This window comes from Rousettus aegyptiacus, unplaced genomic scaffold (assembly GCF_014176215.1).
Source record: "Rousettus aegyptiacus isolate mRouAeg1 unplaced genomic scaffold, mRouAeg1.p scaffold_m13_p_6, whole genome shotgun sequence".
Lineage (NCBI taxonomy): Eukaryota > Metazoa > Chordata > Mammalia > Chiroptera > Pteropodidae > Rousettus > Rousettus aegyptiacus.
In genome coordinates, this window is record NW_023416309.1 from 61646482 (window position 1) to 61674415 (window position 27934).

At 41.8% G+C, this 27934-nt stretch overlaps 1 pseudogene; it reads right to left on the reverse strand.

The window, feature by feature from the left end:
* The window catches only part of LOC107517806, a 37401-nt pseudogene extending 13848 nt beyond the window's left edge, over positions 1-23553 (reverse strand).
* Between the last annotated feature and the right edge of the window lie 4381 nt (positions 23554-27934).

Below are 27934 nucleotides of genomic sequence, written 5' to 3' on the forward strand. Positions count from 1 at the left end.
CAAATTTCATCTTCATTGGCCAATTCCTTCTTAATGATAAACTTTTTGTAAAGTGTAACATGGGTTTGTGTAATAGTCTGACTCCATATTTGATGTTTGACTGATGACAGCTTTCAAGCTACAGTTTTCCTTCTTCTTCCCCACATCTGGGCAAGCTGATATGAAAGCCCAGTTGCTTCCCCTTTTGGCTCTGAAAGGAAGTACAAGCCACACAAGGCCTGGCATGTGCATTGGAACCCACACTTCAGCCCCACCCCCTAACAAAAACCATAAGCCGGTCTTCTCTGCTTCTCAAGCCATTTTTGGACCTGCTTGGGAGCCAACCCTGTTCACTCCAGAAAGCCTCATTATGTGAGCAATAAACCTTTTCATACCCTCTTTATGTATGTGGAGTGTCATCAGTTTTGACATCCAAAATTTTGGATGGGGAGTCCATCTCATTTCTTAAAGTAATGTCAAAGATAAACAGCTGGAAATATGGCAGTAAAAATATTTTATTCAGTAACTACTGACAGAAGGAGAAGTCCACTAGCTTTGTGCAGCAGTGACTTTTTAAAAATTATTTTTAAAATTTTCAATTACACTTGACATACAATATTTAATCTCTTAGTTGCTTCTTCTATATATCCTTAGTTATAGAACTTATGTTTAATTAGACTTCGGGTGATTATCAATGATAGTTCTGTATTTTAATAGTAATTTTGATGTGGTTGTGAGAGGAGGCAAGCACAGAGATAACCTACTTTGCCACCTTGAAAGGAACTTGAGGTATTGTTCTTTAAAAGGAGAATGGTGGGGGTTGTGGTGGTGGGGAGGGGTGTGGGGGTGAGAGGAGAAGAGCAGGATCTTAAATAAAGAAGTAACAAATTACTAAGGGTTGGTTAGTGTAAATACACTGTAAAGGCCAACTGTGTCTGCAGTTATTGAGTTAAGATTCTACTCTGGGAGACAGGCCCTGTCCTTTCTGATAATTACATTTTAAAGGAATGCCTTTCAGGTCTTTGTGAGAAACTTCTGAGTTGTGGGAGGTACATATACATCTCAAAGGAAGAGAGGAAGGAGTCATAATTTTAAGTCCTTTTTAATAAATGCTCTAAGAAAGGGAGGTTGGGACCTATCACCTGGTGCTGGCTGGAACTAAAATTAAATTCTGGCAGCCTTGAGTTTTATCAGGCAGGCATTTAAGTGTGTGTGTGTGTGTGTGTGTGTGTGTATGTGGGCAGCGTTGCGGATTTTGGCCTGTGAACCAGGAAGAACCAAGTGGCACTCAGTGAACTAAGAATCAAAGGAGGTTTATTTATGTTGGTGGGCTCAGAGTCGCTCTCCAGAGTCTGAGCCCCGAACAAAGGCAGTCAAGTAGATTTATATAGAGATTATTTTCGCATACTTGGCAGTCTTTTGTTTCACGTGCGCAGGAAAGGTAGGGTTCCAGGAGATGAGGTTGTCAGAATTCCTCCGGGACAGGGTGGCCATCTTAGTGTTATGGGTGGACAATTTTCCAGTAAGCCAGCATTAAATATTTACTTCTGATTCTGTTAACCAGGGTGTGGTAATCTGATCAAGGTGATGCTGTTAACGAGGGTAATCTGATCAAGGATATGCTAAAGGCCAACCGTTAACCAGGGTGTGGTGATTTGCTCAGGGATGTGCTGGTGGCTATATAAACTGCCTCTTCTGGGAGCTCAGGGATGATCTCTTCTAACCCTGCATGGTAGAGAGTCAGTCGCAGGCCGGCTAATAAAGGCTCACAGTTCATCTCGATTGGCTCCATGGGTCTTGGATTTGATCGCACCACAACAATTGAGATATCTCCAAGGGGGAGATCTTCTAAGACCCACGACCCCGGCCACCTTGGGCGAGGACCTGCCCCATCTAGGGGACGGCCGCTGAGAGACATTCCTCAGCCCCAGACGCTAGGTGGACTCGCCCAGGAGGGCAGGTGGACAAAAGGTACAATTCTGTAACAATTGGGCACGAGCTATCTGGAGCAGCTTCACCAGTGAGTCAGACTGCACTACAGGTATCGAGGTTTCTGGGTATCTATTGGGGAACTTGTGGAAGGCTGGACGCAGCAATACTTCCCGAGTTCGGTCAAGGTCTGAGACGTCAGACTTGACTTCTGGTATTACAGGTATTCTGGTTTCTGAGTATCTGTCTATCTGTGAGCTCTAGGGTACGCCTAAGTTTCAGCTTAGACCTGTCTGCCGGTAAGCCCTAGAGTTCGTCTAAGCCTCGGCTTACACCTGTACCTGTCTGTGGGCCCTAAGAACTAGTGGAAGGCTGGACGCAGCAATACTTCCCTAGTTCGGTCAAGGTCTGAGATGTCAGATCCTGACCCAGTACCTGCCTGATATGCTAGCGTTTTGTGTTACTTGTAGTCTGTTTTGTCTGTCTGTATTGTGTCTGTCTGTCTGGACTGGTCTACCTTAGTCTGTTACTGTTCTTGTCTGTCTGTATTGTGTTCGTCTGTCCGGACTGGTCAAATGCACTGTTACCTTCTTATTGCCTTGGCTTTCATAAGCTTACTCCATAGATGTGTGGTATTTTAATTATTTCCTTAGATCTGGCCTCCGTGGCACCGTCCGATTGGACGCTAGGTCAGAAGCTGATCCTAGCCCTGGCTTATTTGGCTTTTGTGGGGGTCTTGCCTATTTTTATTAACATGAGTCAAGCTTCTTCCTCAAATCGTCCTACCCCCCTTCAGTGCCTCCTTAATCATTTTAAGGATTTCAGGAGACGAGCCCAGGTGTACGGAGCCTGTGTCACTCCCTTTGACCTTCAGAGGTTCTGCCAGTTAGATTGGCCCACATTTGGAACAGGGTGGCCACCAGAGGGGTCACTCGACCTGCAAACAGCCTTTCAGGTGCGGAATATTATCTGTGGAAATTCTGGCCACCCTGATCAGGCTCCATATATCGATGTGTGGATCGATATTGTTTCTGATGCCCCCAAGTATTTGAAGGACTGCCGCAGCGGAAAAGAATCAAAGACGACTCCCAAGTCTGTCCTTTTTTCTACACCAAAGGAGCCAAAAGAGAAACCATCCAGACAAAGATCTAACCCTCTTGACCCTGTCTTACAGGCGCCCCCTGAGGACCCTGAGATCACTGATCCTCCCCCTTACGCCCCTTATGACCCGGTCCTATCTCCATCTAACAGGGAGGCAAAACCCCTCCTGAGTCCTCCCCACACCTGCATTGGGGTTGTGTACCAATCCCCACAATACTCTGTTACTGTCCCTGACTTGTCGAACTGGACAGCAGTCCTGGCCCCACTCTGGCCATTGGCTCCCCTAGTTGGGAGAGAAACTCAGAGGCCATTCATGGTTTATGTCCCTTTCTCCACCAGCGATCTGTACAATTGGAAACACCAGAACCCCTCATTCTCAGAGAAACCCCAGGGATTAACCTCTCTCCTAGAGACTATTTTCTTTACCTACCAGCCGACCTGGGATGGCTGTCAGCAACTCCTCCACCTTGGGACCCCAACACTAACCAAGGTAAGGAGGCTCTCCAACAGTATCGCCAGCTTCTGCTCCAGGGCCTCCGGTCTGCCGGCTGACGACCCACTAACTTATCTAAGGTAAGTGAGGTCATCCAAACTAAGGATGAGTCACCGGCGGTGTTCCTGGAACGACTCTTAAGAGTCGTACCGCTTATATACCCCTATTGACCCGGAGGACTCTAATAATAGGAGGGCTGTGAATTTAGCCTTTTTCAGTCAGTCGGCCCCAGATATTAGAAAGAAATTGCAGAGGATGGACGGATTTGAAGGAAAGAACCTATCTGAGCTGGTCGAGATAGCACAACGAGTATTTAACAATAGAGACGAGGTAGATATAGCACAGACTAAGAGGATGACCAAGGTCCTGCTTGCAACCATGCAAGAAGCCCAGCCACAGGGACTGCCAGGAAAAGGCAGAGGCCAAGAACAGGCACCCAGGGAGAACAATAGACCCAGAAGAGTTGGGTTAGAAAAGGACCAGTGCGCATATTGCAAGAAAAAGGGACATTGAAAGAATGAGTGCCCTGAAAAACGACAAGCCCCCTAAAAGAAGGCCCCACTCATCCTTTTCGAGAATGCAGAATGAAGAGGTCAGGACTCTTACATTATGAGCCCCCGGGAGCCCAGGATAACTTTAAAGGGGTCCTGACACAGACCCTAGGGCTCTGGAAGCGACCAGTTGCATACCTCTCCAAAGGATTGGACTATGTGGCAGCAGGATGGCCCACCTGTTTGAGGGCAATTGCTGCCACTGCAGTCCTCTCTAAGGAAGCCCTAAATTTGACATTAGGGCAGACTCTCCAGATTATCACCCCAAACGCAGTTCAGTCAATGCTTCGCAGCCCACTGGACCAGTGGATTTCCAACACTTGGGTCACCCAGTATCAGGTCATGCTTCTCAACCCACTTCACATATAATTCCTGAAAACTACCACACTCAACCCAGCTACCCTACTGCCCGACGATACCAACCCTTGCATGACTGCCTTGAGGTCCTAGGGAACGTCACCTGCACCAGACCGGACCTGACAGACAGCCCTTGGCCAAATCCAGACGCTACTCTATTTACGGATGAGAGTAGCTTCGTCTCAGGAGTCAGGTATGCCGGGTCTGCAGTGGTTACCACTGAGATAGTCATCTTGGCACAAGCCCTGAGCTATGGCACTTCAGCTCAGAGGGCTGAACTAGTAGCAGTGACTCAAGCTCTGCGGTGGGGTAGGAACAAGACTGTTAACATCTACACGGACAGCAGGCATGCCTTTGCCACGGCACACATACATGGGGCGTTAATAAAAAGGAAATACTGGCCCTTCTTGAGACAATTTTGCTGCCAAAGAAAGTGGCAATCGTCCATTGCCCAGGGCACCAGAACGCAAGCTCTGAGACAGCAAAGGAGGCTGCCCGAAAACCAGTGGGGCCAATTGACATTCTGCCACCCCTACCCCCCAGAGTGCTAACGGACACCCCTACCTACACTCCAGGGGAAATTGAACTATGCAACGAGCTGGAAGGCAAAGAAGAATCTGCTGGGTGGGTTAGGCTCACGGATGGCTGCATTGTAGTACCTGAGGCCTTGAGCCGAGACCTTATATCCCAGGTTCACCAGAGCACTCACTTGGGAAAAACCAAGTTAACTGAACTGTTAAAAAGGGACTATTACATTCCGGGGCTGCAACGAATGGCCAAGCAGATATCAGCCCGGTGCCACATCTGCACACAAGTGAATCCAGGGCTCTTCAAGGAAATACAACAAGGGACAAGACTTCGTGGACAAGCACCAGGAGAACATTGGGAGTTAGATTTCACTGAGGTCAGCCCGGGAACTTTCGGATTCAAATACTTGCTTGTGTTCATCGACACGTTTTCAGGATGGACTGAAGCCTTCCCCACCAAGCAGGAGACCGCTCAGGTAGTAGCAAAGAAATTAGTCTCAGAAATAGTGCCTCGATTTGGCCTGCTCATAACACTGGGGTCCGACAACGGCCCAGTGTTCATCGCCCAGACCAGCCAATCTCTAGCAAGAGCGTTAGGGATCAATTGGAAATTGCATTGCATTTATAGGCCTCAAAGTTCAGGACAGGCAGAAAGGATGAATAGGACCTTGAAAGAAACCTTAACTAAATTCAAGCTGGAAACTTGTGAAAACTGGATGAGTCTCCTCCCCTTTGCCCTTTTAAGGGCATGGTGCACATCCTATTGTAAGGGCTTCACACCTTATGAAATGATATTTGGAAGACCCCCACTTCTCCCCAAGTTAGGGGAGGAAAAGCTAACAGAAATTCATAATTTTTCACTGCTTAAATCTTTGCAAGCTCTCTCTCACATGACAGGAGACCCACCAACTGGTGGGTCTCTGCCACCAGAACAGCTGCTCAGCATCCGGTCCAGCCACACAACCACACTCCAGGTGATTGGATCTGAGTGAGAAAGGTACAGTGTGCTTCTCTTGAGCCCTGCTGGGACGGACCTTTTCCTGTCATCCTCATAACACCCACAGTGGCCAAGGTAGCTGGACGCCGTCATTGGATTCACTGTACCAGAATCAAGGCTGTGCATCCACCATAGACATCAGAACAATGGACTCTGTGTTGAACAGAGGACCCACTAAAATAAGACTGTCAAAGGTCCAGTCTTGACTGTCTTGATTCTCTTCATCCTAAAATGAGGGGGTCTTCGTATGGCTTTAGATGAGGCTAGATCTTAAAGCCTCCAAAAGTGGAGAACCAACCTCTGAAGGTTATCGGGGTCCCATCCATGCCATGTTTGTATGGGCACATGCACCAATCCTGTCATCTGTTTGACAAAATCTTCAACTTCCCGGCCCTGGTCATCTATTTGCACACTACAGTTGGTGAGATTTAATTTCTCAAATACACCTCCTTCTGCTGCTAATAATCTAGTGCTAGCCTATTCTGGTAGATGACATTTCTCATCTGAGTTTCTTGTGCCAGGAGGGATAGGGCTCTCCTGATTTTTTTAGTAACTGCCTGCAGTTGGATAATTCAATTTAACATGTAAATGGGATACGGTATCCCCAAGATCTCTTTTGCCCAAGTGACAGGACTATAGTTTTAGATTATGTATTCTGGGGACCATTTATTATCCTTCCAGTCCCCTATTTGGATTTCTCTTTTTACCCACTGTAATAGAGATGGGATCTTGCTATGTTGCCAAGGCCATGCATGCAGTGACTATTCATAATCTCGATCCTACTACTGATCAGCACAGGAGTTTTGACCTGCTCCATTTTCAACCAGGGCCGGTTCACCCCTCCTTAGGCAACCTGGTGGTCCCCCGCTCCCAGGAGGTCACCATATTGGTACTGAACTTAGGGCAGACACCCAGTTGGCACAGCACACTACAGCCCAGAACTTCTGGGCTCAAGCTATTTTCCTGCCTCAGCCTCCCGAGTAGCTGGGACTACAGGCGCATGCCACCTTTGAGGCAAGGGCTTTTGGGACCAGGTGACCAAGCAGTTTCCCTGTTATCAGAGGTAGGAGGACGGCTTTATCATGACAATTATACAGCTTCCTTCCAAATTTTGGAGGAGAGGATTGCAGGCTTGTTTCTGCAAATCTAGTAAAGCCAATGCATGGTCATCCAGTTTCGGCCCTTGCCTGGGTAGGAATCAATTCAGTAGCTTCCAAATCTTTTCCCAGGTTTAACTATTTATAGTTCCTTCCTCCGGGAACCAGAGACAAGTTTCCTATATGAGATCTAAAATTGCTGAATCTGGTGAGTGTGCACACCATATTCCCTAGCCCTAAATATATACTTTAAGTGCTGTACACAAACATTAAAGTCCTTTGACCCTTGTCCTATGTTTTACTCCTGATTATGACAGTCTATTCCTTAAATTTATTTAATGTGTGCTTTTTTGAATTCTACTAGGCTGTGATCTGTATTTTCTTCCTCCTACTCTTTTGCATATGCTTTTCTGGAGGGAGTCTAATCTCCTTACCTCATTTACATAGTTTCCCATACTGGGGTCCCTGTTCAGGGGCCACTTGCCACGTCCAGTGCAGCTCTGGAAAATACATCTGAAAAGCACTGTCATTCACCGTAGCTACAGAAAACTGAGGTAGTGGACATTTCCTGACCTCTTTTGGTAACATGGATACGTAGTTCACACTTCTTTGCACCAATTTCCTCCCTAAAGTCTAATTATCAGGAGTCTCAGGATGAAATTCCTCACGCTTCTGCCGTGCGTAGACTGACCAGCTTCCAGGGGTGACCAGAGCAGGGCCAACTATCTCAGGTGGCTTTTCTGCTGCCTCTGGAACACAATCCAGAGCAGCTGATCAAGAAAACGTTCTGCAGTCTAAGTTTCCTGGTTCTCTAGAGACGCTATTGTCTTTACCCAGGTGTGGCAGATTCACAGAGTAATACCTGTAACTTTAATGGCAGTGAGAGTTGCTAATATAACAATGTGAGAGCCTGTTTAGTTTGGCTGGAATGGCTCCTTTTTCTAATCTTTAACCTATATTTCTTCTCCTGACTAAAAGGGATGGACCTAATTCCCTAGAAGCATGGGGGCTCTTTCTAAAATTTAATTTATCTTTTAAATGAGAATTATATTACAATAGTTAGGAAAATAAACCAATTATGATATAAGTCTTCCGACTATGACTCTAAATTTATTACAAATACCTGTGTATAAACCTTTTTCAAAAAGTTAATTCAGCCAGCCAGATCCTAACACAGAACTTACTTAATTTCTTTCTCTGCTGACTGACTACCCTTAAATCTATATTTTTCCTAAATTTCTGCTAACATAGTTGCAGTTACACTCTTCCCCCACTTTCACACTGCAGGCGAGTCTCCTGAAAAGGATTTTGTAAGAGGAGAAGCCTAAAGGCCTTGGGGTGCATGATGGATTACAGCAAACCCCTTCTGAGATAGGATGACCTTAGTGTCTTTGCAGGCAGACCTACAAACCCCTTAACTAATTTTCCTGCCTAACTCCTTTCTAAGAGCCATGAACCCCCTTATTAGTATGTATGTTGAGAGGCAGGAGGTCTCTTCTTCCGTATCTGCTTCCTGCTGAGAAGGGTCATAGTCCCTGCCTTCTGGGGTTTCATGGAGCTCTTTCCCTTTCTGCCTCAGTCAGGGTGGGGTCTTGGGTTTCCTGCTGAGGTACAGCCTTAGTCCCTAGACAAGGAAAAAGATTCAAACTGATTATTTAAATAACATATCTATTAATTTGCCTATGAAGCAAGTAAAGAAAAATAGACTTGGTTAATATATTTCTTAAAGAGTAAAAAGACCTTTGGCCTAAAGTCTCTTCCCACTCAGACTTTAAGGATCTGTCTTAACACCGTTTCTGCTTAACTATGGGCTGATGTCTCTTATCAATAGCCAGAGGATCTGAGTTTGGGAAAATATCAGGATTTGAGGGAGAGGGGCTTTTTCTATGAAGGAGGGAAGAAAACTTAACTAGGTTTACTAAAAAGACTAACTCTGCAAGAGATTTCCCATTTCATTTCCTCCCTCTTTTGATGGGTCTCATCTGAGACAAGCTTAAGATGAAGTTGATAGCTTAGGTGCTGTAAGAAAATTCTTCCCTTGGTTTTGGTTTTAACATAAGAATAAATAGTTCTTCCATTAATAACAAACTATCAGTGAGTAATTTGCATAATTTACAGAAGTAGTGGTGCTGTAATTCAATGTCATATTATCTGAGATGTTAAAACATTAGTTAGCGCACTTAGAAAATGTTACACATTTTCTGCTGGTGTTATAGTAGACACTTTAAAGAAGGCATAGCCTTATCCTTCCTAAGTTTTGGGTGAGGCCCTTTCTGTTCGCCTCAAGGGCTGACTTTTAACAGGTTGCTGGGAGGTAGTTGGCCTGCTGGTAGGAAACCCTGACAGAGGCTATTATCTACAAATGGTTTATCTTTAGGTTCCCTACCTTTAGGTTCCCTACCAACGTGCACTGTGGGGTGGGCAAGGGGGCTTCCCCTTTTAGTCTGTGTCCTAGTTTCTCAGACAAGGCACTTTCTGCACAGGACCCTGGTCCTGATCTGTGGCAGAGAACTTCATTGCTAATCCTGGTCTCACAATGGGAAAGGAAATTTACATTAGGCTACTGTTTATTCCTGTTAGCATTGGAGAGAGAGACCTATGGAAAGGGTCAGGACAGAGTAGGCAGGTCTAGTATCTAGTAAAAATTTAGTATTTTTCTTTTTGTCATGTCGAGGATGACCTAAGGTTCTACTGTTGTGATTCCGGAGGATTTTTTCTAGGACTGGAGCTTGCAAGTGCTTGGGCCTCAATTGTTGGAGGAGAGAGCAACCCCTTCATGAGAGGCTTGCTATGTGGGGCGAAGGCTTTGTAAGGTTTTGCAAGGTTTTGTTGTAGCTGCCAGTCCCTGAAAGACACACAGACCACCAGAAATCAGTGAGTTATAGGAAACATACTCTTTATTCAGCTAGCTGGGTCTGCCAGGGGTATGCAGACCCCAAATTAAGCAGCCCCAAAAAGTAGAGGTACAAGGTTTTTAAGCCCTAAACCCATTCTTCATTCTACCTGAACACAAAGATCTATTTTTCTTCTATTCACTACCAGGTCGGGTGTGCAAGAGGGAGTACAGAAGCAGAAAGCTTATTGTTAGAATGTTATGTTTACATGGGTGATAGCCAAGCAGTAATTTCCTAGCTAACACAGTTTTTACTGCCTAAGGTCACCTTGAGATGGTCCCTGTATTATAGCAGCTAAAATTGGCACCCTTTTGTACTTTGCTTCCTTCTCTACCCAGTCCCAGTTATTGGACACCTTAAAGACCTCTGGCACCAAGGCAGTCTGCAGGGTTTAATGTACTTACAGTTTTGAGATGGACTCATGGTTTTCGCACAGCAATCCCTGATAATAAGTCATTCTGGCGCTGGTCTGCTGCTTATGTTCTTGACTATTCATTAATGGAATTATGGTATAGGGAACCTTTACATTTAAACCTAGCACTCAGAACTGACAGAATTCAGCTGTCCCTCAAAACTTACTGAGTCCTCTTTTTGATGTTTGGCCATGGCTACGGTGTTGTGTCCACTATACAAATCATTGATTGGCCCCCCTACTTCTATTGCGACTGTTCTTAGTCTGATTGTCCTTTGGCCCAGTCTTCTTTGACAACTGGCCTAGGTTGATGTCTTAAATTCTCTGGCCTTTTTGGACTTACAGTTTCCCTGCAATGAGGGCACTTGTTCTTCCAATGGCTGATCTCTCTACAGAAGGCACATAGGTTATGGTGTAATTTTCTTTTGGTTTCTTACTGCCTTGTGGGAGCAGCCATCTGTTGCACTACACCTGGATTCCCTCATGCAGCTGCCAACAGGGACACCTTCTGCTTTTCCCATTTGTCAGTTACCTCCTGGTGTGTATCTGCTGTTTTTGACACATTTGTTGACTTCCTAGCCCCAGCATTTACCTCTAATTTGGACTTTTCATGATGTTTTCCCTGTAGTGGGGATCTCATGAGCTTTCTAACAAAAGGGACAAGAATCATTCTAACTTGGCCGTCTTATTTCCAGGCACTCCACCACTGTTTTTTGGGCTTTTCTATTAAGTTGAACTTGAACGAGATGGAGGCATGGTGTTGGGCTGAGGCTCTGGGAAGGTAGGGGGTGGCAAAGGCAATGAGGGTAGAGGCCTATCTGGCAATTGATAGTAAAGTGGCTTTGCAGGAACTGATGGAGCTATTGGGATGTACGGCAGTCATTAGATAGAATCTTTCTTAGGGCCCCTGGGTGAATTAATTTTGTTTGTGCCTCCTTGTCCTTTCGCCTAGCTGGGTGGGCCACAAGTGCCTGATTCTGTCCCTGCCTATTTGTGCTGAACTGGACCCAAGGGAGCACTATAGGAGCAGTCTGAAGCCATGTGTCTATGTATGGAGCTTGGCCTAGATATCCTGGGGTCCTGTCACTACCCAATACACTGCTCTCACTGTGGGGAGGTCTAAGGTCCCTTCTGAGGGCCAGCCTACCCCTAAAGTGGGCCATTCAAGCTCACAAAGAATATGAAGTTTTTCCAAGGTCAGCATCACCCTATACTCCTCAGAGAAACCCTCCTTAAAAGTTTCCAACATACAACCTAAGATAGCTGGCTTAGTGGAACTCCCCCAATATTTGCAGAGAGCTTCCTTTGAGAAGTAAGCACAGAGACCAGTGTTAATATATTCTCTAAAGTCTTAGAAGCCTAGTTAAAGCAACAAAACACTAAAATTATTTTGAAGAAATACAGAATCCTACTTTTCATCCCAGGAAACCTTTTCAAAACATTTGCATCAGACCAATAATCTCAAGAACATTAGAAACAATTCATTTTCTTTTTTTTTCCTTTTTTTTGCATCGGCTTGCTCTTGGCATTTAAATTTCCAACCTTGTTTCACTTTATTACATAAAATTACCTTTCAGAATTTCTTCACAAATCTTATCCTGTACTTTCCCTTCACAAAATTTCCTCAGGATTTCTCTTCACAGACCTTCTACTACTTCCACAAACCTTCTTTCACACTGTCTTTATTTCTTCGGTATGCCTCTTTTTGCTGGTTCAGTAATCACCACCTTCTAGGCAAATACCTCTCTTGAAATTCTTTAACATATTCTCAAGGACCGTTGCCTTACTCTGACCTGATCCCATGTTTCCCACTGTGTTGATACCACAAAAACGGACAGGGTGGGGTGTCCCTTTTCAGAGACCACTCAGATGCCCGCCTGGCCACGTCTCTCTCAAGACTTTCAGCACATATTGGCTAAGGTATACCCATATAAACCTCAGGCCTGGTCATTCCCCGGAGGGACGAATCACTGTTATGCCTTATGATGTTGCTACAGAACCTCAGGATGGGGCCCTCTCAGACCCCATAGTTTTTCACTGTAGGGCCACAGATTGAAAACTCAGAGACAGGTCTCTGAGATCCATACAGATGCACACGTATGCTGTCAGAGGTTAAAACATTCCTTTCCTGGTGGTCACTGCGTGAGGGGTACTTGCCCCTGGGAGGTGATCAGTCTCCCCTTCCACCCTTAAGGTGGCCCTGTCTACCATGGGCCTCGGCCTTACCATGTCCAATGTGGATCCGCTAAATCTCCTTGTTCTTGCTGCTCAGAGTCCCAGGGGGAAACAACGGAGTGGGGCTGGCCTAGAGCAGCTGGGCCCAAGACCGCCCAACTGGGGCAGGGTGTGCCTTCTAGTTCCTCAGTTGCCTTGGCTGACCAGCGTCTCAGTGTTGTGCCCAAACCACCAGTGCGGTTGGGTTTCTTGGTCAGGGAACCAATGTGTTGCGGATTTTGGCCTGTGAACTCAGAAGAACCAAGCGGCACTCAGCGAACTAAGAATCACAGGCAGTTTATTTATGCTGGCGGCCTCAGAGGATTCACTCTCCAAAGTCAGACCTCGAACAAAAGCAGGCAGGTAGATTTATATATTGATTACTACTGCATACTTGGTGTTCTTTTGTTTCAATAGGGAAAGGTAGTGTTCCAGGGAGATGAGGTTGTTAAAATTCCTCTGGGACAGGGTGGCCATCTTAGATTTCTTAAATTTCCCATATCAGCAGTAAGGGGGAGAGATATCACCCTAGGGACACAACCTTATGCAGCTGTGGAGGTCTGGCTGGACTCTATCCAGATTCTGCAATTCTTAGTAACCACAATGGTTTATCACTGGGAGACAAAGAGCCCACACAACTACAACTGTTGCTGCTCTGCGTGAATTGAATAACAGATTTGCAGTGACCATTCACTGACTTTGAAAGAAGTGATGTGACTGGTCACTGATTATGATGTGTATCCATTATTAATGTAGTGATTTGTAGACTGAAGAGCTCGCAGCCAAGTTTGCCCTTCATGTAATTATGGTTGATATATACTGGTAACTGAAATTTGAATTGTGTTATTAGGGGACTGTTGTTATTTAATTAAATCATGATTACTGAAATTCATGCATATCTAAACAATGCAAAGGATTTTCTGTTGTGTTATAGTGCTGCCACATTTTATGGGAATGTAAATTGTGCAAATTTAAAATAATGTGAATACATTTTCGAAAGTTGTATGTAATGCATAAAGTTTCAAATACTGCGATTCTCTTAATATTTAAAAATATTTAAACTCTAAACAGAACTCTAAACAGCGAATTGATGGCAGAGTTTATTGCTATACATAGTCCCCTTTAACTAGCACAAAAAATTTAACTGTATTACATGTCAATTTCCTATAAATGTTATTTCTGTGCTTTGAAAATTGTGCATGATCTGCTGACTTGTGCTGTTAATTTTAATACTCAGTGTTGTCAAAATAGAAAAAATTTTAAAAAACTAACAAATATTTAGAAGTGTTAATGCTTGTGCTGTAAAACATGTCTGACAATTGATAACTCTGGAATAGAATTTTGATTTTTAATAAAATTTGATTTTGATGCACTGTGCAGTAGTATTGGTAGAGAATACTCTGGAATGGTCAGGAAATGTGAAACAGAATTAAAACAAAAATTTGCTATCCTACTTGTAGATTTATGCTCTCTGAGAATATACTCTCTATACTTATTCCAATGGGAAAATCAGTACTCGATTATTTAGGGAGTGAATTTTCCCATGTCTTCATTTATTTATTACTCATATCACTTTTATGTAATATAATATGTGGATTTTGTTGAATCCTAGTTTTAAAAAAAAGCTTCACAAAACTTAACAAAAACCTCTAATAGATATTTTCGGAACAATTGGGGAAATTTGAATATGGACTTTATATTAGATGCTTTTTATGGAATTACTGTGAAAATTTTTATAAGTGTGATGATGATATTGTGATTATGTAGTAGTATGTCCTTAATCTTAGAAGATACATAATGACATATTTAGGGCTGATGTGTTATCACAAATAAATATACATCTAGATAAAGCAAATATGGCAAAATATTAACAGCTGCTAATTTTGTAATCTTAGAGTCTGCTCAAACTGGTCCTATTCTGTTTCTAACAAGACCTGGAGCAAAGTTTAAAGTTTAAATCTTGGACATACTACTTGTGAGTAACACTGTAAACCTTTAACTGCTCTGCACCAGGAAACTAAAGAACTGGGACATGACCGGAACTTGAATGCTGGAACCCTTTCAGAAGCTACGGGTCCATTGTTCAGGAAGATATGCTGCTGAAACCCCATTAATCTTGCCTGAACTCTGGATCCGGAAGACAGATTTGAACCTTGCCTTCTGTCACTTTGCTGGTCCACCTCACAGCCTTTTTCTTTCCTCAAAAGCCGTTGCCATAGTATTGGCTTCTATGCATATAGGGCAGGGAGCCCTTGCTTGGTGATATCAACTGATGGCTGTTGGTGCCAATTTAATGCCAAAAGAAATCCCCAATTTGGGGTGCAGTGAAGAAGGAAACTTTATTCCGTGCAAACAGCAGAATTGTGATACAGCACAGCTGTGAAAAAAGCACAGTAATGGAGCAGTACAGTTGTGCCACAAAAACAGCATGGCTGCAAGGTACCCACTCTCTGTGCTCCAATCTTGCCTTCCCTGCTATGGCAAGACTTCTTCAGTATTTCAGCTCCAGCCAGAGAAACTCAGTCTTCCTTCTCTGGTGAAAAGGAAAACTGTGCTCTACAAGCCACCTGGGGAGTTGACTTTTATAGATAGGAGTCCCTGCCTCCGGTCCCTAATTGGGGACCCTACAGTTTGATTGGTCCAAAAGGTACTGTCCTTAATAAGGATAAAGCTGCCTAGCTATGCTTGGATGGGGAAAGTCTTAGTACTAGTGGTTGAAATATAATTCCGGGAACTCCTTTATAGGGACTGGTTCAGCTAGAGGAATGCAGTGCAGGCAGGCAGTTCAGTACAGTTCAGAGTGGGAAACAGGCTGCGGCTTGCTTGCGGGGAGAGACTCTGCTTTTAAATTTGATCTCATTTATCCACCAGGAGCCTTTCTCTATAGCAATCTTCTCTCTCAGGAACCATAGGAAAAACTAGAGGTATGTCTGCTCATTGAAGTCTTTCAAATTTGTAGTTTTCAATATGAAAGAACTGGGAAATACTTTGACCAAGTTAATCTTTACATTGTTTACAGAAAACATGCTCTAATAGTTATGCCCTTTATAATCCCATTTTTGTAAAACCTTTTGTCTGAAGGTTTAGCACAGTCACCTAAGATATAAGGCTGTATCATCGTAGTTTTAGTTTGTATTTTTATCTACAATTTTTTGTGTATTGTAATTCTAGGAAGATGGCATCACATTTTATCATCATGACTACTACTGCCACCACTACGAGCACTAAGCTTCTGTGCTTTCCTGGGAGAAACCCTGCTGTCATGGCCTTGTTTTTAAATATTTGCACTTTGGGTCTCCTCTCCGGTCTTTCACCCTCATTAGGGTCTGGGATCCAGAAAGAGCCTCACGCCTACTCGGGCCCCCAATCATTGCCCCTCCGTCTCTCCTGCTCCGCTTCAGAATGTCGGGGCTTCTGCGTGGTGCCCAGTAGGAAACCACTACCAGTGTACTGTAGGCACCGATCCGTAGCCGGGGACGGGCTCTCTGGCGCATGCATGAGTCGCTCTGCACGCGGTCCCAGCCCCGGCGCCACCACACCTGGAGCGCGGTTGGGGTGCGGCCAGAATGGAAAGCAAGTGGAGCCTACAGGAGAACCGGGCCCGGGCTTCGCAGCCTAGCTAGCTCTACGCAGTAGCCACAGCAGATCTTTGCGCGCTTATTGTCATCTGCGGGTCTTCAGAAAGGTCGCAGTAGTGTTGTCGGCTCCATTTATTGGGCTGCAGAACAGTCAGTTAGTGCTTCAGGGAGTCCTTGCCTTACCGGTAACAGATTAGGAATGGAGACGCAGAGAGGCCATTGACTGTCTCAAGACTACCCGTTCTGCGAGAGAAGGCTCTAGGAGACATATCTACATCTCTCCCTAAAGAATGATTCTGCCTAGAGCCGAAGGACATTGCTGTCAAGTATAACGTGGATTCCGTTTTATCACCGGGTGCTTGTATTTCTGGGATTCTTGTTATCTCTTCAGGGTTCTTGGGTCACACTTCATAATGGTTAGTTCTGGGTCTGGTCTGAACTGTTCAGCCTTTGTGTACACCCTCAGTGGTCCTCAACTGAGTTATGTTAAGGACCAGCCGAAGTTTCTGGGGCATAGGAAGTTCCAAGATTGGGGGCCCTCATGTAGGCTCCAACTAAAATGATTTGTCCCCTCAGTTTAGGTCCTGGTTCCTAGGCACAGCGCAGATCTTTTGAGGTAAAGAGGACTCCCACCTGGAAGATGGACTATCTGAATGGAGATCTCTCACCAGTGCTTCAGAGCAGAAGAGGACCAAGGCCAAGAAAAAGCAGATCCTAGATTTGCATGGCTTCTAGCAATATGTGATCTTTGTGCTCGGCAAGCCTTCCTTCAAACTAAGACAACCCGAGGCTGAGCCAAGTTTCAGGAGAGGTGAGCTGAGGCTAAGGCAAGAGGCAAGTTTGCCCAATAAATGACACTTTTTTTTTTTTTTTTTAGAGGATTTAAGAGATCACAGACTTGGGGAAAGAAATACCATCTACCAATAAGAAAATTTTATCTCAGACCTCCCTAACAGCCTTTGACTTCTTTTAAATTCCCCACCCATTCCAGATCATGGTGTGAAGGCCATCTTACCACATGCAGTGTTGAAAGACATGAGTGCTTCTTCCATAATGACTTCACAGACTTAGAAAATAATAGAGAAAAAAAGCTTCCTGGATCACTTATTTCTGCCTAGCATGAGAAGGCTGAGAAGGTGAATGTTTGAGTCATCCCATTTATTAGTGCCCTGGGCAGTAATCAGATTTTCAGACATGGTTAAGTCAAAACCAGTTTCTATCGAAAGACTGGGAAACTACTGCCAAAGTAGTTAAGGACCAAAGGATATTCTTCTACAGGAGGACATTTTATCCAGCTAGTGGGTAGAACTTTATAGGCAGGAGTATCCAGGAGGTTCAAGGGAAGTAAAATATCTTATGATCCATTCTTTCTTTCTTCAACCCAGCTCCATCTTTGTAGTTCTCTACCTGTTTCCTAGAGATGCAGAAAATGAACATCACAGGTGAGTTATTTACTGTTTTCCCTACGTCGTTTAGAGTGTCTTGTATGAGGCTTAAGAGTCAATAGGTAAGAACAGAGATAGAGGAATATATGAAAATCAGCTTCAAGGAAAAATATACAGGAACACATTAATATTGGGACAAAGTGGTATGCAGGCATATGCGAGTTCTATGCTATTATTTTGGTATTCTTTGCTATTATCAGCCAAATTTGTTTGATTTTTCTAATGCTCATAGCAAAAATGCAAATGTTCTCTGTTACATGATTTGCATTGGCCCTTAAAGAAACCATCATGTTAATTTCTAATGAGACATTAAAAGTTCTAAAACATGTTCCTTTTCTGGTCTTCCTATAGGTAACAATAAATAATCTTTCAGTGACTACTGGAAATCAGTACAGCCTGCTCCCTGTAATCACTCCTTAGGAGAAGCGGGACACTTTGTGCCAAAGGAGAACTTAATACAGGTTTCTAGGGGCCATAACACTGTGGCCCCATGATCCTTTTTGATTCAGACATACATTCTGGGATATCTGCAAGAAATAATGGATTATATAATCTTCAGATAGTCTCCTTTACATCATCTATAGATTGTACAGCAAATAGGTTGAAGATGTATTTTCTGGCTAATATTTCTCTATTTCCCTTTCACATTTCAAATCTCATCACTTGCTAAATCTGTTAGGGACACCAATGACCTTATTATGACAAATGTTATGGATACTTTAGTATTTGCCTTACTTGAGCGTTCTGTCCAGTTGAAGCTCATGGTTAGTCTCTTCTAGATTCTTGGTTGGTTTCTGGTCTTTTCCTCCCTTTGTAGGTATTTCTTTAAAAAAAATTAAAAACACTTTTTTTCACTTAGAGTTGACATTCAATATTATATTAGTTACAGGTGTAACTAATTTTATATTGGTTAGACATTTTCGCAGTGGATAAATATTTGTATAACTTATAAAGTAATTCCCCTGATGTGTCTAGTACGCACTTGGCACCATACATAGTTATTATAATATTATTGACTATATTCCTCATGATGTACTTTACATCCCCATGACTATTGTGAAACTGCCAATGTGTACTTCTAATCTTTTCACCTTTTTCACCCATCCCCCACCCCCAACCTCCTTCCTTCTGGCAACTATTAGTTTGTTGTCTGAATCTATGAGTTTATTTCTGTTTTATTCGTTTACTTTGTTTTCTAGATTCCACAGATAAGTGAAATCATATGGTATTTGTCATTTTCTGTATGACTTATTTCACTTAGTGTAATATACTTTAGGTCCATCCATGTGTCGCAAATGGTAAGATTTCATTCTTTTTTATGGCCAAGTAATAGTCCATCATATATATGTACTATATCTTCGTTATTTGCCCATAATAAACATAGGGGGTGCATATATTTTTTCTAATTAGTGTTTTGGATTTCTTCAGATAAATACCCAGAGGTGGATTGCTAGGTCATATGGTAGTTCTATTTTTAACATTTCGAGGAACCGCTATACTGTTTTCCATAGTGACTGCACCATTTTGCAATCCCACCAACAGTGCACGAGGTTTTCTTTTTCTCCATATCCTTGCTGACACTGTTGTTTATTGACTTATTAATGATAACTATTCTGACAGGTGTGGTGATATCTCATTGTGGTTTTCATTTGCATTTCTCTAATGATTAGTGATGTTGAACATCTTTTTGTATGTTTGTTGGCCGTCTTTATGTCCTCTTTGGAGAAACTTCTATTCAGGTTCTCTACCCATTTTTTCATCTGACTGTTCACCATCTTGGTATTAGTTATGTGAGTTTCTTATATATTTTGGGTATTAACCCCTTATTGGTGACTATCTTCTCCCATTCAGTAGGCTGTCTTTTCAGTTTGTTGATGGTTTTCTTTACTGTGTAAAACTTTATGGTTTGATGTAGTCTTATTTGTTTATTTCTTCTTTTGTTTTCCTTTCCCAAGGAGACATATTCAAAAAAATAATACTAAGAACAATGTCAGAGAGTTTACTTCCTATGTTTACTTCTAGGAGTTTTATGGTTTTGGATCTTACATTTAAGTCTTTAATCTATTTTGAGTTTGTTCTTGTATATGGTGTAATAAAGGGGTCTAGATTCATTTTTTTTTTCACATATCTGTCCAGTTTTTTATTGAAGAGACTGTTTTTATGCCATCATATATTCTTGCCTCCTTTGTAGTAAATGAATGTATAGATGTGGGTTTATTTCTGGGCTCTCTGTTCTGTTCCATTGATCAATGTGTGTTTTTATGCCAGTACCATGCTGTTTTGATTACTATAGCCTTGTAATATAGTTTGAGATAAAGTAGTGTGATATACCCAACTTTGTTCTTTCTCAAGATAGCTGTGGCTATTTGGGATCTTTTATGGTTTTATATAAATTTTTGGATTATTTGTTGGAGTTCTTTGAAAAATGCCATTGGTATTTTGGTCCCTCCAGCAATGACATTTTAATGATGTTATTTCTTCCTATCTATGAGCACGGTATATGCTTCCATTTATTTGTATCTTCTTCGGTTTCTTTTTTCAATGATATTTTTCAAGTATATGTGTCTTACTTCCTTGGTTAAATTTATTCCTAAGTATTTTATTGTTTTGGATACAATTGTAAATGAGATTGTTTACTTAATTTCTCTTTTCGATAGTTTGTTGTTGGTATAAAAATGCAATCACTATCTGAATATTAATTTTGTATTCTACTTTGCTGAATTCATATATTAGTTCCAACAGTTTTTAGGTGGACTCTTTAGGGTTCTCTCTACCTAGAATCATGTCATCTGCAAAGAATGACAGTTTTACCTCTTGCCCTCCAACTTGGATGCCTTTTATTTACTTTTCCTTCTCTGATTGCTGCGACTAGGGCTTCCAATGCTATGTTGAAAAGAAGTGAAAATGGAGATCCTTGTCTTGTTTCTGATTTTAAGGAAAATGCTTTTAGTTTTTCACTGTTGAGTATGTTGGTAGCTATGGGTTTGTCATATATGGCCTTTATTATGTTGAGGTATGTTCCCTCTATTCTAACCTTGCTGAGAGTATTTATCATAAATGGATGTTGGATTTTGTCAAATATCTTTTCCGCATCTAATGATATGATCATATGATTTTTATCCTTCCTTTTGTTAATTGATTTGCAGATTTTAACTAACTTTGCATCTGGGAATAAATCCATTTGAGCATGATGTGTGATCTTTTTAATGTATCGCTGGATTCGGTTTGCTAATATTTTGTTGAAGATTTTTCATCTATGTTCTTCAGGGATAATTTTTTTTTTAATGTTTTTGTCTGGTTTTGGAATCAGGTTTAGGCTGATCTCAGAAAATGAGCTTGGGAGCCTTCCGTCTCCTCTTGAAGTTTTTGGAATTTTTTTTGGAATAGTTTGAGAAGGAGGGGTGTTAATTTTTCTTTGAATGTTTGGTAAAATTCACATGTATAGCTATCTGGTCCAGGACTTTTCTTTGTGGGTATATTTTCATTATTGATTTGTTTTCATAGGTAGTTACCAGTCTGTTCATATTTTCTTTCAATTCAGTCTTAGAAGATTATCTATTTCTAGGATTTATTTATTTCTTCCAAGTTGTCCAATTTGTTGGTAAATAATTGTTCATAGTATTTTCTTATAATTCTTTGTATTTCTGTGGTGTCATTTGCCACTTCTCTTTCATTTCTGATTGTATTTATTTGGGTCTTCTTTATTTTTTTTTCTTGATGAGTCTGGGTAAAGGTTTATCAATTCTGTTTCTTTCCAAAAAACACCTCTTGGTTTCACTGATCTTTTGTATTGTTTTTTTAGACTGTTTTATTTCCACTTCTGATTTTTATTATTTTCTTTTTTCTACTTAATTTGGGTTTTGTTTGCTGTCTTTTTATGGTTTTTAAGTGTGTTAGATTGTTCATTTGAGAGTTTTCTTGTTTCTTGAGGTAGGCCTGTATTGCTATGAATTTCCCGCTTTAGGACTACTTTCACTGTGTTCCATAGATTTTGAGTTGTTATGTTTTTGTTTTCATTTGTGACAAGGTATCTTCTGATTTCTTCCTTGATCTCACTGTTAACCCATTCATTGTTTAGTAGTGTGTTATTTAGCCCCCATATATTTGTGTATTTTTCAGGGTTTTTTTTTGTAATTGATTTCTAGTTTCATGCCAATATGGTTGGAGAAGATGCTTGATTTCAACCTTCTTAAATTTATTGGTACTTTTTTTGTGGCCTAATGTGGTCTATCCTAGAAAACATTTCATGTGTGCTTGAAAACAATATATATTCAGCTGCTTTGGGGTGAAATGTTCTGAAAATATCAGTTAAATCCATCTTGTTTAATTTTCATTGAAGGCTGTCATTTCCTTTTTGCTTTTCTGTGTGGATGGTCTATTTTAAGTTTATTCATCATTCTTACAACCAGTGTTTCAAACTCTGTTTTGTTTTTCTCTGTTTTGTTTAGTTCTTTTTTTGGAGTTTTGTTCTGTTCTTTCGTTTTGGACATTTATTTTTTTTTTTTTGTCTCCTTATTCTGGCTGCCTCTCTGTATTCATTTCTAGGCTTGGTGGTAAAAAGGCTCTGGAAAGGATCAATGACTTCTGCCTGCTGGCTATGTAGGGAGAGGGCTAAACAAAGAGACAGTGGAGTCTGCCAGTACTTCTATTTCACCCAGAGCTGCCCCTCCAGCCCTTTTCCTCAAGCCAGATGATTTGATTCCTCCCAGTATGGCCCTATGCTTTTTGAGCTGCTGCCCCAGCACTGAAGCTCAGAAAGAGTGATTCTGTCTGCAACTAAGTCCATGTATGGGCCCTTTAAGAGGAATTCTTGGTACTCTAGTCATCCTTTGTCTCATCTGGACAGAATATACACTGATTTTCACCGCCAGATATTGTGGGAACTCCTTTTCCCGGCACTGGTGGTCTGTGTTGGGAATCCGAGTGTGGGGCTGAGAACTGGCTCCTCAGATGTGACCTCCGCAGCCTTGATATTCCTACCAATTATTAACTGCCACACCTGGGTGAAGGACCAGACCATTTCATGTCTTTTAAGCATACCAACTAAAGCTAATCCCCTAGCTTCTTGGAGCTGGAAACTCAGTCATGGCCAACTCTGGTGTAGAATGGAGCAGAGTTGATTGAGCCTTATTTCTCTCCTTGGATTGAAAGAATGAGCCCAGGGGCTGACATGGACACTCAGTGCCCCTGTGCCAGAACTGCACTTAGAACTGAAGACTTCCAGGACCCATGTGTGAGTCATTTGTTTCTCTCTAACCTTCACCAAGCCATGTCTGGCTTAAAGCAAGGGCTTGGGAATGTTTGCAGCAGTGAGAGTCTGATGGCCATGGAAGAATGTGTCCAATGGCTCTGTTCCGTGCTATCCTTCCCTAAACTTGGTTAGGCTATCGCTAGCACCAAAGGGGCAGTCAATAACCTGCAGAATTTGAATAGCTGAGCCGACAGAGCTCCAATGAAGGGAAAACAGGAACAGGCCAAAGTCATGGTCAAGAAGTACAGCAACCAATGCCCCCCACTATCTTGGCTGTTTCTGGTAGGTCTCCAATATATGACTGCCCTCCAGTGCTGGCACTTATGCAACATAAGCCTTCTTCAAAGCCATTTAGCTCTTATTCCACTTTGCCCAAGCCTTTAGTCCTGGTCTCAGTACTCTAATCCTAGTTGCTCCAACACCTATCTCCCTCCTTCTGGGATCCCCTGGGTTCCAGTCTGTGGAGGATGCTATCATGCAGGCTGCTCAGCTGGGCCTCAGATGCCCTTCTTTAGGAACCAGTCTTTGAGCTGCCAGTCAAAGTAGCCCTGGGCCCATAGGGTACCTGTCACCTCATTGATCTGAGTGACAGGTGTCTTCCATTGCAGTAGGTTCAGAAAAACTTCCACATCCTTTTGCAGGGCCCAGATGTCCCCCTCTACCTTCTGGATCTCAGTTATCTGCTGGTTGCCATGTGTGATGTCTTTGTAGACAAGGATGTTGTGCATCTAAGAGTGCAGCCCAAAGTAGGGCAGGGTGGATGGCACAAAGTAGGGCAGAGTTGGTGTGTGGGAGATCTCTGGGGGAAAGCTGACAGTCACTAGGAATGGAGTAATGTTTATGCTTTGAGGACTTTGGGATGCTGATAGTGGTGGGGTAACAGGTGCTCCACAAACTGATATTCATCCGTAGACTCCATGAAGCTGGAGTAATCGGGAGGCTTTGGGTCTGGCTCACCTACCATTTCCCACTTTAAAAAATTATTTAAAAAATACAAAAAAAGCTATTAATCTGAAGGTCATTGGAACTTAGCAGGCTTGAACAGGATGGAGTCAGAAAGACTGAGTATTTCACTCTGATATAGTATGTGCCATCAAATTTGGGGCAGGGTGGGGAGTGAGAAGGCAAAAACATACCACAGAGCTGAAAAAAGTGTATATCCACAAATATATAACAATGGTAAAATTATAAGACATTTCACAGCACTAAAATTTCAGAATACAGTGGAGGACACATTATTTATTGGTAAAATTTTAACAAAATCGATCCGCCAAGAAGATCATCAACCAGTGATTAAAGACAAGATTTGCAAATCCATTGATAATGTAAAACCAGCAAGACTGAGAATCTTCTCCCTCTTCCCCCAGCATTATTGAAGGATAATAGTTGCTCATATTGACACTGTAGTTGGCATATAATAATGTATTAGTTTCAGTTGTACAGCATAGTGATCAGAGATCTATATAACTCACAAAGTGGTCACCCAACTTATCAGGTACCCATCTTCCCCCTTACATATTTTTTACAACACTGTTGATTATTTTCTTTATGCTACACTTTTTATCTCTACGGCTATTTTGTATCTATCCATTTGTACTTCTTAATCCCTTTGTCCTTTTTCACCATTCCCCTAAACCCCCTCCCATCTAGAAGCCCTTAAAATATTCTCTGTATCTATGAATTTGTTTCTGTTGTTATTGTTGTTTATTTTATTCTTTAGAATCCACATGTACATGAAATCATGTAGTATTTGTCTTTATCTGGCTTACTTCATTCAGTACAGTACCCTCTAGGTCCATCAAGACAATCTCTTTTCCCATCCCCTTCCTTTTGGTCTGTGTATGTCTTTTAATCTGAAGTGAGTCTCTTGTAGGTTGCATATGTAGAGGTCTTATTTTCTTATCCACTCAGCTTCCCTATCTTTTGGTTGGAATGCTTAATTCTTTTCCACTTGAGGTAATTGTTGATAGGAATGTAGTTATTATCATTCTTTATTCATGTTTTTGATACACATATTTTTCTTAAAGAAGTCCCTCCAACAATTCCTGGCTTGGTGTTGATGAATTCTTTTAGCTTATTTTTATCTAGGAAGCTCTTTATCTGTCCTTTGACTCTAAATGATAGCTTTGCTGGATAAAGTATTCTTGGTTGTAGATCTTGGGTTTTCAACACTGAATATTTTGTGTGAAGCCTTTCTGTCCTGCAAAGTTTCTTTTGAGAAACTGGCTGCCAGTCTTTATGGGAACTCCCTTGTAGGTAATTAATTGCTTTTCTCTTGCTGCTTTTAAGATTCTCTCTTTGTATATAACCTTTGGCATTTTAATTATGATGTATTTTGGTGTGGGCCTCTTTGGGTTCATTTTTTGGGGACTCTCTGAGTTTCCTGAGGTGGTATGTCTATTTCTTTCACTAGGTTAAGAAAGTTTTCCATCATTATTTCTTCAAATATATATTCAACTTCTTGTTCTCCCTCTTCAGATACCCCTATGACATGGATGTTGTTACCCTTAATTTTGTCCTTATGCCCCTTAAATTATTATATACTTAGTTACTTTTTACTTGCCATTCTGATTGGGTGTCCTTGGCTTCCCCCTCCTCTATATCAGTGTTTTGATTCTTTTCTTCCTCCACTCTGTTGTTACCCTCTAATATACTCTTCATCTCAGATAATGTAGTCTTCATTTCTGACTGGTTTTCTGTTATAATTTCCATTTCCATTTTTATTATTTTTTTTATCTCTTTGTTAAAGATCTCACTGAGTTCATCTACCCTTCCTTTAATTTCATTGAGCATCTTTATAACCAGCGTTTTGAACTCTGCATTGCTTGACTCCAATTTCCTGGATCTCTGTTCTGTTCTCTCATATAGTTTCTGCTTCTTTGTCTTTCATTTTGGCTGCTTTTCTGTGTCTGTTTCTATGTACTAATCAAAGCTCCTACATTTCCCAGTCTTGTTAGTACAGTTTTGTTGTTTTTTTCCTCCCTCTTTAATTTCCCTCTCTCCTCATTTCCACCCCTGACCTACAGATGTTGTCGTCTCCCCTTAAGGACCGGATCTCTGAAGGTGAGGTGTCTCCTCCCATGGGCTTGGGACACTGCCTGGTGCCCCCAGGGCCTGGTGCACCCTGGGTATGGTCTATTGCTCCACCTGGGGCTCAAACTCAGGACCTTCTGCGTGTAAAGCAGATGTGCTAACCACTACGCTATGGAGCCACCCCAGTGTGGCTTTGTGTAGCTGGTGTCCAGCAGCACAGTGCTAAGAGGGGTTCAGGTGTAGGTCAAGTTTAGCTCTAGCCTGAGCCCCTCTGGAGCCACTTGTTAATATTCAGCAAGCAATCCACAGATGCTGTGCTTACATTTGCCTCAAGAAGCCACACCAGAAACTGAGATCAGCTGCCATCAATGTGAGTCTTGGTATTACCCAAGTAGTGGCACAGGACTTGCCAAGGACACAACTGGATGTGGCTTGGGTAGTATTGCGAGTCGGGGAAGGTAGAGTTTCAGAAAATCCTGTGGGCAGAGTGACCTCTGTTATCCAGTTTGATGATGTCTCAGCTATGGTGGCACTGTGTCTACACAATGAGGAGGAGGCTCATTAGAGGAGCAATGGATACTGCCAGCACTTCTGCCTAGAAGAAAGCCTTGCCTCTGGCCCTTGCTCTGACAACTTATTGTCCCCCTGTGAGTCCCTGGTGCCCCTGAGCAGCCGAACTGGTGCTGGTGCTCAGAGTGATCTAGTCCATCACTGTAAAAGTCTGGTCATGGTCACAGCCCTTTAAAAGGAATATCTGTAGCTGCCATAGCCTCTGTTTCACTCAGCTGCTTGGGACCAGGCAGCCTCTTGTGTTTACCTCCTCCTACCTCCAACTGTTGAAGGATGATTTATTTCTCTCCGTGGTTGTAGGGCTTTTGTTCATCTAGACCCCAGGTGATTCTGATTGCCGTTTGCTGTGTGTTTCCATCATAACTTTGCTAGGGTTGCAAGAGGGGATGAATGAAGCTTCCATCATCTATGCCATTTTTCACAATTTGACTTGTTGGGAGATTTTTGATGATTGATTCCATTTCTTTACTGTTGATAGATCTAATTAGATTTTCAAGTTCTTTGTGATTTAGTATAAAAAGGTTGTATATTTTAAAGAACTTGTCCATTTTTTCTAGGTTATTGAATTTGATGAGTATGGGCCTCGTTTGTTCTTTTTCTAGTTCTTTAAGGTGTAACGTTTGGTGTTTATTTGGGATTTTTCTTGTTTCTTGAGAAAGGCGTTACATGATAGAAACTTTCCTCTTATTACTGCTTTTGCTATATTCCACGTATTTTGTTATTTTGTATTTCATTCTCATTTGTTTCTGTGTATCTTTTGATCTCTTTTTGAGATTAATTTCTCAAATAATTTCTTTTTTGACCCAGTCATTCTTTAGTAACACGTTTAATCTCCACATATCTGTGGCTTTTTCTGCATTTATTTATTTATTTATTTATTTATTTATTTATTTATTTATTTATTTATTTATTTATTTTGCAGTTGAACAATTTCAAAGCATTGCGATCAAAGAATATGCTTGGTATAAGTTTCATCTTCTTAAATTTGTTGAGGCTAGTTTTGTGTCCCAACATATGGTCTATCCTTGAGAATGTTCCATGTACACTAAAGAAGAATGTATAATTTGGTATTCCTGGATTTGGTCTAATGTGTCATTTAAGGCCAATATTTTCTTACTGATTTTCTGTTTGGATTATATATATATATATATATATATATATATATATATATATATATATATATATATATATATATATTATCCATTTCTTCCTTTATATACTTTGGTGCTTCCTGATTGGGAGCATATATATTGATAACTGTTATGTCTTCTTGCTGTATTGTCCTCTTTATCATTTTGAAATGTTCATCTTTGTCTCTTGTTACATTTTTATCTTGAAGTCTGTTTCATTAGATATAAATACTACTACACCCACTTTTCTATGGATACCATTTGCTTGGAGTGTTGTTTTCTACCCTTTCACTTTGAGTTTGTATTTGTCCTTACAGCTGAGATGTGTCTCTTGAAGGCAGCATATGGTTGGGTTTTTTTTTAAAATCCATCCTGC